This window comes from Penaeus chinensis, chromosome 9 (genome assembly GCF_019202785.1).
Source record: "Penaeus chinensis breed Huanghai No. 1 chromosome 9, ASM1920278v2, whole genome shotgun sequence".
In the NCBI taxonomy this organism is placed as follows: domain Eukaryota; kingdom Metazoa; phylum Arthropoda; class Malacostraca; order Decapoda; family Penaeidae; genus Penaeus; species Penaeus chinensis.
The window spans coordinates 17,405,899-17,415,352 of NC_061827.1; the positions used below are offsets into that span (position 1 = coordinate 17,405,899).

At 37.4% G+C, this 9,454-nt stretch overlaps 1 long non-coding RNA gene across 1 annotated transcript in view; it reads right to left on the minus strand.

Moving 5' to 3' along the window:
• Positions 1-7,169: 7,169 nt before the first annotated feature.
• LOC125029261 overlaps positions 7,170-9,454 on the minus strand; it is a 2,336-nt gene continuing 51 nt past the window's right edge. Inside the window, exons 2-4 of the long non-coding RNA XR_007115170.1 lie at positions 8,105-8,236; positions 7,743-7,787; positions 7,170-7,606 (exon numbers count right to left, since the gene is read on the minus strand). This is a non-coding gene — a long non-coding RNA (uncharacterized LOC125029261). The remainder of the gene's footprint in view (positions 7,607-7,742; positions 7,788-8,104; positions 8,237-9,454) is intronic.

Genomic DNA, 9,454 nt, shown 5'->3' on the forward strand with positions numbered 1-9,454 from the left:
AAAGCCTATAAAACCAGTTCCAACACAGCCCCAGGCTCTGATGGGATCTTGTACCCCATTATCTCCCACCTAGGACTAGCAGGTGAGCGTGCACTCTTGCAACTCATCAACAAGTCCTGGGAAACTTCCACTCTACCCCAGAGTTGGAAGAGGGCTACCATAGTTCCCGTCCCAAAACCAAAGGAGCCAGGGAAGTACCGCCCCATCTCTCTGCTCAGCTGCCTGGCCAAGACGGCCGAGAGGATGGTACTAAACCGGCTTTAATGGAAAACGGGACCCCCGCACGAACACCTCCACGGGTTTACAAGGGGCATGGGCACAGCACACAGCATAGCCACGCTCTTAAGCACAATCAGCAAGGGCCCAGCTGTGGTGGTATTCCTTGACCTGGAGAAGGTTTTTGAACTGGCAAGTCCGCTTGCCATTCAGGAAAGCCTGATCCAGAAGGGAATCAGAGGAAATCTCTTGGCTTGGATAGGTGACTACTTCAGGAACAGGACTGCCAATGTCAAATTCCAGGGTCACCTATCGCAACACATGCCGCTCGAAAATGGAACGCCACAGGGTGGGGTTCTCAGTCCAGCCCTATTTAACACTTTAATGTCCTGCATCCTCAACATAAACCTCCCAGTGGGGTGCAAGATCATCTCGTATGCAGACGATCTAACTATCACCTCCACTGGACCACGCATCCAGAATAAAGCCCAGCGTTGTCTGGACCTCGTGTCAGAGGAGTGTTGTAGGACAGGACTAAAGATCTCTGCAGCCAAATCCAAAGCCATGGCTCTGAGACAGAGAGTTCGAGGCACAAGACTGAAAATCCAGGGAGAGGAATTAGAATGGGTCCAGGACTACCTATACCTTGGGGTATAGGTAGAAGGAGGTCCAGAAGGAGGTCCAGTACCTGGTTGACCGAACCAAAGTAAGACTGTCTGTCATGAGAGCAATGACTGGGAGACGGATAGGGGCCAGACACAAAGTACTAAGATCATTCTATGTACATGCTGTCCGGCCCATTGTGGACTATGCCTCAGTCGCTCTAATTGCCGCAAAGAAAAAGCACACAGACAACTTAGAGACAGTCCAAAATGAAGCTGCCAAGACCATTCTGGGTACCCCGAGGTAGACGAAGGTCCGCAACCTCCTGATAGAGGCAAACCTTCTCCGCCTGTCAAAGGTCATCCAGGCTCCCAGGAACACAAGCCTAAGACAAAAATTAGTCAGACACCTCGAACAAAACAACGAGCTCTTCTCAAACAACCCCTGGCTGTCTCATACAGCCAGGGTGTTGATACGCCATCAGCTCAAAAAACAGCTTCTTGCTAAGGGCATGGACTCCCCCCACCCCGACTTTGCGGAAGCCCCGCTGTGGGCACTGAGCCTGATAGAGTTCAACATAATGAGCCTGTCAATGAAAAAGAGCCTATACCCCATGCCTAGCCTAAAGGCAGAAGCCCACAGGGTCATTGCAGCCATCACTCCTCTGGGTAGTAGAACATACTACACGGATGGATCGGTCGATCCCTTGAGCCACACTGCAGGCGCCGGCTTTGCAGCAAGGAATGCCACGCGATCCATGAGGGTAACAGACAACGCTTCCTCGCTACAGGCAGAGGCAGTTGCATTCATGGGAGCCCTAGGCCACGTGTCCCTAAGGGAAGGACACGTGGTCATACACACAGACTCCAGGGCAACCATTGACTGTCTTCAGCACAGCTCACCCACAGACAACATCTACCTACTGACCACGATTCTCACAATGGCACAGAGAATTCTTGCTCAGGGTAGAAGAATTATCATCAATTGTGTCCCAAACCACATCGGCATCAGAGGGAACGAGCTTGCTGACAGACTAGCCGTCGCTGGCAGGGGTATGCCCCCAAATCCCATGACGATAAAACCGAGCCGAAAATTACTTATGGAGAAGTGTGCCTTGGTCGGTCGTACCTTCCTACGGCAGCTCCACAGAGAGGAAACGAGAACCTCCCCCTCGGCCAGCTGGTACTCAGACGCCACAGGCTATGAACCACTGGCACTCTCTGAAGTAAGCAACAGAGGTACCGAAGTCATTCTTACAGAATGCGCCTAGGTTACATGGCAGATTATCCCAACAATCGAACGCGATGAAAGGTGTTGCAAGCACTGCGGCGAGCCGAACGCCACACTAGTCCACTACCTAGAAAATTGTGACCATACACAATTCCTGAGACAGGGACCGCCCACAACAGCCGCCGTGCTGGTAAAGAGGCTATGCGAAATGCTTACACAATGGCGGCAGGAGCGCCTGCTGGCAATCCCGCAGCCACGGTAAGCACAACTCAATGAGCCATATTTAGAAGGCCCGGGCGAAGCTAGAACTTCGCAAACCATAAAGAAGAAGAACCTTGTAGGAGAGTTGCGGATACATTGGCTCAGTGAACTACGCTCGGTCTTTCCTTCAGGAAGCCGGCATTTTTAACGGACTTTTATTATTTTTATTGGATTTCTTATTACATCTGGTTTTAACGAAGGATTAACGAAGCTGAGGAGTTATAGCGGTTTTTAAAGTTATTGTTTTTCTGTTTTTATTTGTGTATTGTTTCTTTTATGGCTTGATGATAATAATAACTTAACGATCTGGCTTTTATTTTTAATTCATCACGTTTTATTTTCTTTATTTACTCTTGCTTAATGAGAGTACATTGACGACGCAACACAACATTCAGGCCTTTCCTTCAGTCAGGTTAGATATAGCTTTGGCCATGATCTTGAGAGCTCATTCCGCTACCACATGATGAATTCTAACCTGCTCCTAGTACCGAACCCTATGAATACTTTTGTGCCGAAACAAGACGCACGAGATTTCTCTCACATGCTCCTACGGCCCTTTCAGAGACAGCCTCCCCCTACATAACCTCTACAATCGGACTCTGTGATCAAATGGTGAATAGATACAACATGGACATAAGTACCATGAAAGGAACAATATAAAGAAATGTTTACACCCACTTCACCCACCCACTGTATTTACAAACTACACACTGTATTTTTTTCTTTTTTTGGCTCATTGTATATATAGGAAACGAATTCATCACACTCACAATAATTTTAGGTGAATCTAATCAAACACCTGCTTGAGTTTAGTCTGTGAACTAGTTTTAATACACATTGTATCTTAAGGATGCGTCCCTAGTATTTATTCTAATGCCTAATCTACTTTAAGTAATGGAAACTGAATACATATTGTACGGCTGTAAGGCTGTGTGTCTACTTGTAGATTGAATTTAATACAAACTGTATCTTATTATAGAGATTCTATTCATATCAACATTTTCGACTGCATACTTACTGTATTTAAAGTGCATAATCCCAATCAAATCGTACTGTACTTACGACCGTGAAATTTATTTAAAATACTGTACTTTTAATCTGTGAATTCAACACGTGAGCCCTACATGCAGGTATAATACTGAGAGAGATGTATTTGTGTTTATCTGTTTAACTCATTTAGGAAGGCTTCTTGCATCTTGCAACTTTGCATTTACCCGTTCATTATGCGAAATGGCGGAAACGGTAATTACTTCAAGATTTATATAAAAGAAGATCGATAATAAGCTATTTTTGTTTAATTGATTTTTTTTTTTGCATTATACAAATCGTTATTATCGTTATTGTCAGTATTACAATAACCATTACTGATATTATCATTACATCTATAATGACATTTTCTACCCTAAGCATCACGTGGAGGTTTATAGCCTTAAGGCTTTAACCCAGTGTGGCTGGGGATGACATGCACTTAAATACATGCCCACTGTGAGTTTATTAAATGTATTTACACATTGATGACTCCAGAAGTGCTTAGTCACCAGGTCAATTAATATTTCTACCTATCACATGTTTACCATTTTCCTTAACTTTTGGAAATATTGTTATCTATTTTCTATTGCTCTCAATATTCTTTATAACGTGAGGTTCCGTCTATATGCAAATACATCTTACAAAGCAACACATGCAGTGAGTTGACAAAAGGATATATTAACGATAACCATCCAGGTAGTAAAGGGTTCGTCTTCACCCTCCCCGTGAATGATTGGGTGATGAGATATATGGCTCATAATTTCTTTATTTGTCCTTAATGACTTTTGTGAGGCCCACAGGCCTCCCTTCTCTGCCTTCCTTCACTCTTTCCACTTCCCGTTCCTTACCTTTCCCTCTCCCAGCTTGTGTGTCTCTTCCTTTCCTTCTCCTAGCCTCTGTATCTCTTCTTTTCCCTCTTCTAGCTTGTGTGTCTCTTCCTTTCCCTCTCCTAGCCTTTGTCTCTTCCTTTCCATCTCCTAGCCTCTGTCTCTTCCTTTCCATCTCCTAGCCTCTGTCTCTTCCTTTCCATCTCCTAGCCTCTGTATCTTCCTTTCCCTCTCCTAGTTTTTTATTTCCTATAAACCTTCTTTCAGAAGCTTATGGGCTTATTTCTCCTTCCTAGCCTAGCCTAGCATATGTTCTTTTCTTACTTCATTTTTGTTTCTCACATCCTCTTATTCTATGATGTCTTCTTGCTCTTTCTTCTCTCTAGTAACTTTCCTATTCTATATCCTTGTCTTGATTTCCTCCCAGAACTGCCTAGACCTAAGACTCCGTGCCTATCTTTCTTTCCATTCCTTCTTCTTCCACGCCTTTTCCTCTGCCCTAAGGCTTGATCCTGTTCCTTTAACTTCAGTCTATCCTTCCTTATCCTAAATCCTGCCCCATTCGGCTGCCACTCCCCATATCTTATGCCTTGTCCTTTTAGATGTTCACCATTAGACTGACATTTATTCAAGTTACTGTCCATTTCAAAGTAACTGTTTCCTTTTTTCAATGTTTAACCTTTCCTTTTTAATTTCTAATATCGGGCCTTTTAGAAGTTATTGGCCGCTTTTATTATTATTTGTTTTAAATTTAATTGATCTGCTAAGCATGAATTTAGTTTTGCTGTTTTTATACTGTATTGTGTCTTACTTGTTCATTTTATAGTTTTGTCATTTAGTAAGCCAATCGAAACTTTGTTTGCCTGTTTGTTTGTTTGTTTTTCGAGTTCTGATTACATATGTTTTGGTACATTTCCCTCCTTTGTTTTAGCTATTGAGCATAGATTTTCTACCTTACATAATGTTCTGTGATATTTTTGGTTATTTTCATGATCTTAGAGGACTGGCTAAGAGTTTTATTCTGTGAAATGCTTCTGCTATAATTATTTTTCAGCTGGTTTTATCTTTTAAGTTTTATTATTTGTGATTTTTATAATGAAGTTTTACTTTTTACTATTATCATATTCTTTTCAACACAAATTGGATTGTGAATATCTGTTTTTGTCGAAACTCTGTATTCCTTTGCTTCCCCTCGCCTATGTAGGGGGGAGGATTCCCATAAATAAATTGAATGTTAAGACCAAGCGTGTGCTTTGAGTTTCCTCCATGAATCTTACAGTGAGACGGCGTCGAAAGAGAGAAAAGGCTGTATTTGACCACGTGATTTGCCTTATTTTGTGAAATAGACAAACACACACACACACACACACACACACGAACACACAAACACACACACGAACACACACACACATACATATGAGTATATATATATGTATATATATTAGTATATATATGAGTGTATATATATGAGTATATATATATATTATACACTGTATATATGTGTGTGTGTATGCTTTTGTGTGTTTGTGTGTGTGTATATAAATGTGTATATATACACACATAGATATACATATATACACATATATGTATATATACATATATAGATATATAAACACATAAATATATACATATATGTAAATACATATGTATATATATGTATATGTGTATATATACAAACTTATACACACACACACGCACATATATACATGTAAGCATATATATATTTACATATTCGTGTGTATTAATATATACATATATAAGTTTACATATGTATGGAGAGACTTACACACACACATATATATATATGTATATGAATATATATACACATATATACATGGATATATATAAATCTATCTATCTATATATCTATCTATATATATAATTAATATTATCAACTCATCAATCAGCAAATTCTTATGAAAGAAAAATGCTAAAAGCTTTGTTCATTCGAAAGTTGCCCAATTCTAACTTGGGAGCTGGTCAATGGGGCCTGGATACTTCCCTCGTCGACAGTTAAGAGAGCCTTCCCCAGACTCTTCGACTTGACCCTCCTCCTGAAACCCGATTCAGCTCTTGTTTGTGCTGTCTCGCTGCCACCATATAATCTTAACCTATTCGGTTAATTATTATTCCTTTTCGGTTAATTATATATGAATACATACATATCTATATCTTTATATATATATATATATATATATATATATATATATATATATATATAGGGATATACATTATATATATGTATATATAAATATACATTATATATATGAATAAATATATGTATGAATATGCACACACACACACACACACACACACACATATATATATATATATATATATATATATATATATATATATGAATATACATACATATTCATATATGAATACATAGATATATAAGAATATATATATATATATATATAAATATGTGTATATATATGAATATATATATAAATATGTGTATATATATGAATATATATATATATACACATACATATATATACATATACATATATATATAATGTGTGTGTATATGGATGTATATATATGTTGTTTATATATATACACATTTATATGAATATATATATATATATATATATATATATATGAATACATATACATATTTATATGAATATATATATATATATATATGAATATATATATATATCAATATATATATATATATATATATATATATATATACTGTATATATATATATGCATACATATATATGAATATGTATATACATATATATATATATATATATATATATATATATATATATGTATATATATATTCATATATATATATATATATATATATATATATATATATATATATATATATATATATGTGTGTGTGTGTGTGTTTGTGTGTGCGTGAGTATGGTTTACTCTTTGTTGCTTTAGTTACTACTGATGTCTATTCTTTACAGGTATATCAATTTTGTCTCAATTCATGTTTCTTATAAACGAATGAATAAGGGAAAACATAAACAAAAGATAATTTTATTCGTATTTTATTTGATTCACCGTTACAAGATGACCTTGTGAAATGTAATAACTGACACCATTCATTAGTGTTCGTAGTATTTCCCTCTAATAATCTTTTTTAAAAAATCTCTAGTCAATCAATATATCAATAACGAGAATTCTGAGAACTGGATCATGGCATTTGACCCATGTTGGAGAATCTCTGATCTGAATAAAAATAAACAAAAAATTGAGAAAAAATTTATTGTAGATATCCGGGAATTCAGTTAAAATCAGCTGATCGTTCCAGATCAGTTGATCCAAACAGCTGGTCCTCGTATTAGTTTCTCTCCTTGTAGCCATCACCGGGTTAAGTCATTCGCGAGCTTCAGGATGCTCTTGGTTCTTAAAGATAGACCTTTTGTTCAATCTTGAGGTATGTGCGCCTCCTCTTTGGACGGCCTCGGGCTGGAAAAAATGGAGGTGTTGATATTTTTTTTTACTTTCGCTTTTTTGTTGGTTTGTTCTACTTTTTTTTCTTTATTATATGCTCACTCTCTCTCTCTGAGGATACCATGTTAACTTTAAAATGTCTCCAGCTCACCTATCGTCGTGTTAGGAGGCGCAATAGTCGTGAAGCTTTCAACATCTGTGGGGGAATAATTGTTAACTATACACAAAAATTACTTCGCTCATAGATTTTGTGGTAGCTACTGTCAAGGCAACTAATGGCCAACTTTGCTTTACATTACGAATTATGATAAGTCTCTGAAAATGTGAATCTTTCTGAAACTTAAATACTTGCAAATATCAGGCAAACTTACAAAATGTCAGTAACAAACAGTACACATATTTTACTTATTTCTTTATATTTTTGTTCATAAATTTTATCCTAAATACAATCACAGTACACTCATAACATGTACATTAAATCTAGAGCATATTTGTAGTAATTTATCTGCGTACCTGTCAACACGGCTTCAATCTCGATAATCCTTACAACAACATCAGCGATGACTGTGTCCATGTACTCTTCAATGGCCGTCATGTTACCGTCAGTGTTACTGTACAGCATGCAAAGGTCAAACGTACAAGCCTCTGTAAAAAAATAAATAAAAGTATTAATACATTTGCAGGATCTAACTGAACGATATTGTCATCGACAACAGGAAAAGGAACAATTTAAGTCTACCCCTCAAAGTGTCTGTCGAAGAAAACCATCACTACCGCTGGACGAGGAGGGACTTAACCTTTTCCGCAAGTGACAGTCTTACTGGGTGCTATGTAAATGCCAGGTTTGATTACAGTTATTGTTGCCACTGTGAACTACCAGTTTCGAAGCCTGTATTCGAAGCACAGGTATCCTACGGATATTAGCATGTGCTTCGCATACATGAGTCGGAACTAGCGATTCATAAGTTGGCAACTTTGGTATCGCTTTAGAGGCTTTTAACACAATAAATTTGGATCAGATGTTAATTGCCATTTATTCATTTATTTTCATTTAATAAATTCCGAGAAAAGATGACGCGTATTTTAGTAATTCTTGATAAAATTAACATGAAAATAAGGAAAATACTTAGTCCATAAGATGGAGAAGTGACTTTATTTCATAACTAGTCTAATAAAAGTCTGTTATCCTTAGTTGGTGAAATAGTCATTCCTAGGAAATAAATAGATGAATTAATATTATAAGATTAAATAGGATGCAAAACTTTTACGGATATGTTTTATGATTCATTGGACAGACAATATATACGTCCTTGCTTACATAAAGACAACACTAAGAAATAGATATCTATAGCTGTTCATTAAGCACAGACCATCCGTAAGCAAAGACTATCTAAGCTCTGGTTAATGCAGTCAGTTCTTTAACTCGTCGGTGTACAACGACCTTTTGTTTTTTATGACACATTGACTGTCAGCGAATAAGAGTTTTACCTGTTCTTTCTTTATATGTGTTCATTAAGTAGTTCATAAACAAGGCCTTTACCCTATCTCACTATACGTGTGTTTACTAACCGGGTAATAATCAACCTTACCCGATCTCCCTTTTTATATATTTTCGTTAACCATTTAGTGTAAAAGGGCTTAACCTGATCTTACTTTATTCATCTGCATCAAACTGTTTAGTGAGTAACTCTACCTCTAATGAGCAACTTCAACTATCCTCCCTCCAGATATCCTATTCATTAATTATTCAGTGAACAACGGCTTTATTCATCCTTCTCTTAACTGACCTGCTTACTGACCCTCCATGGAAACACGACCTTACCTGTTCTTGACCACACCTGTTCATTAAGTAGCTCATCGACC